The following is a 2,872-nucleotide window of genomic DNA, read 5'->3' on the forward strand; positions in this document are numbered from 1 at the left end:
CTGATGGGACATGGTGGCATACACACAGCCCACAGTTTAGTGACTCTGTCAGGGACAGAACAATTAAGGGCAGGATCAGATAGTCATTCGGTAACTGGGAATCCATGTTACTCCCTGCAGATAAATATGTACAAGCAGTCAGAGATGGTTTAGTAAACCCAGCAGGACTGATGGTGAAGGAAGGAGATTAACAGGAGGGTGAGAGAGAGGTTGATGATGGAGTGCGTTGTGGGATTGCTGAGGCTCCATTAGAAGGAGATTGAGTGTTGGAGTTATTTGTAGATGGATCTAGGAAATGCAACGAGGGAACACTGCACACTAGAACACAGAACATAGAACATAGAAGAATACAGCGCAGTACAGGCCCTTTGGCCCTCGATGTTGCGCCGATCCAAGCCCACCTAACCTATACTAACCCACTATCCTCCATAGACCTATCCAATGCCCGCTGAAATGCCCATAAAGAGGGAGAGTCCACCACTGCTGCTGGCAGGGCATTCCATGAACTTACGACTCGCTGAGTGAAGAACCTACCCCTAACTTCAGTCCTATATCTACCCCCCCTTAATTTAAAGCTATGCCCCCTTGTAATACCCAACTCCATACGCGGGAAAAGGTTCACACTGTCAACCCTATCTAACCCCCTAATCATCTTGTACACCTCAATCAAGTCACCCCTAAACCTTCTTTTGTCTAATGAAAACAGCCCCAAGTGTCTCAGTCTTTCCTCATACGATCTTCCTTCCATACCAGGCAACATCCTGGTAAACCTCCTCTGCACCCGTTCCAGTACCTCCACATCCTTCCTATAGTATGGCGACCAAAACTGCACACAATATTCCAGATGCGGCCGCACCAGAGTCTTATACAACTGCATCATGACCTCAGGACTCCGGAACTCAATTCCTCTTCCAATAAAAGCCAGTACGCCATATGCCTTCCTCACCGCACTATTTACCTGGGTGGCAACTTTCAGAGATCTGTGTACATGGACACCAAGATCCCTCTGCTCATCCGCTTCGGTAGTGGTAGATGGAGAGGGAAAATTGATAGCAGGAGAGCAGGTATCTGGGAAGGATTCAGCCCAAGATTAAACCCCTGACAGAAGCACCGATATAAGCCAGGGGCCAGGGAATCAACATCGATACAGACAGTTGGTATGCCTTTAATACAGTTCAAGACCATATATTGGCCTGGGCTTGGTGAGGGTATGTCACTGTATCTGCGGGCCACAGACAGCACAAATAATAGAGTAAAGTATTTGTGGAAACAGCTAACTCTCCTCCTGACGCAGATCAAATTAAGATTAATGGTCACAGCAAGGAATAAATTCTGCAACAACAGGGCAGAGTGTTTGTGGGTAAAGCAGCAAAAACACTTACTGAAACAGTGCAGATATGCCACAACTCTCTCGCCAACCCCTCACTACCTCTCTCTCTCCAAACCTCTCTCATCCTCTCTCTCGCCCCCTTTCTCGCTCCCCTCTCTTGCCCCCCAACACCCCGCACCCCACCACTCTCAACCCGCATTCACGCCGCCCGCTCACGCCCCCTCTCTCGTCTCCCTCACTTGCTCCCTCTCTCTCTTCCCTTCTCTCTCCCTCTCTCTCGCCCGCACTCTCGCCCTCTTTCTCGCCCCCTCCCCCGCCCCCTCTCATACCTTCTCTCTCTCGCCCCTCACTCTCACCCCTCTCTCTCTCACGCCCCCTCTCTCACACCCCCTCTCTCATGGCCCTCTCTCACACCCCCTCTCACGCCCCCACCCTCACGACCCCCTCACGCCCCCCTCTCTCTCGCTCCCTCTCTCATGCCCCACTCTCTTGGCCCCTCGCTTGCTCCCTGTCTCATCCCCCCTCTTGCGCCTCTCTCTCGACCCCCTCTCTCGCCCCTCTCTCGCCCCCTCTCTCGCCCCAATCTCTCGCCCACTCTCTCAACCCCTGTCGCCCCTCTCTCTCTGCATCACTCACACCCCATTTCTCTCACCACCTCTCTCACACCTCCCTGTCTCGCCACCTCTCTCGACCTCCCTCTCTCGACCTCCCTCTCTCGATCTCCCTCTCTCGATCTCCCACTCTCTTCGCTTGTTCGCCCCCTCGCTCACCCCCTCTCTTGACCCATCTCTCTTTCTCTCTCTCGCTCCCTTCCTCTGTCTCTCGCTCCCTGTGTCTCCCACCCCTTCTATCCCCGCTCTCTGTCGCCCCCTCACACTCGCTCGCCTCCCCTCTCTTTCACTCTCGCCCCCTCTGTCACACCCTCTATCTCCCACTCTCTCTCCCCATCTCTTTCCCCCTCTCTCACACCATCTTCCGTCCTTGTCTCGCCTCCTCTCCCGCCCCATCTCTTGTCCCATCTCTCTCTAGCCCTCTCTCATCCCCTCTCTCATCCCCTCTCTCGCCCCCTCTCTCGCCCCCTCTCTGGCCGGTTCTCTCGCCCCGTCTCTCACCCGCTCTCTCGCCCCATCTCTCGCTCCCTTTCTGGCCCCTTATCTCACCGCCCTCTCCTGCCCCCTCTCTTGTCCCGTCTCCCTCTACCACTCTCTCACCCACTCTCTCCTCCCCCTCTCGGCCCCTCACTCTCGCACCCTCTCTCGCTCACCTCTCTCTCTCCCCCTCTCTTGGCCCTCTGTTGTCCCCTCTCTCGCCCCCTCTCTCGCCTCCTCTCTTGTCCCCTCTCTCGCCCCCTCTCCCGACCACTCTCTCGTTCCCTCTCTCATCCCCTCACTGTCGCCCCCTCTCTCGTCCCCTCTCTCACCCCCTCACTGTCCCCCCCTCTCTTGAACCACTCTCTCTCCCCCTCTCTTGATCCTCTATCATCCCCTCTCTTGCCCCTCTCTCGCGGCCTCTCTCATCATCTCTCTCGCCCCCCTCTCACCA

This window comes from Chiloscyllium plagiosum, unplaced genomic scaffold (genome assembly GCF_037043375.1).
Source record: "Chiloscyllium plagiosum isolate Xiang-an unplaced genomic scaffold, Cpla_swu_hap1 HiC_scaffold_45, whole genome shotgun sequence".
NCBI lineage: Eukaryota > Metazoa > Chordata > Chondrichthyes > Orectolobiformes > Hemiscylliidae > Chiloscyllium > Chiloscyllium plagiosum.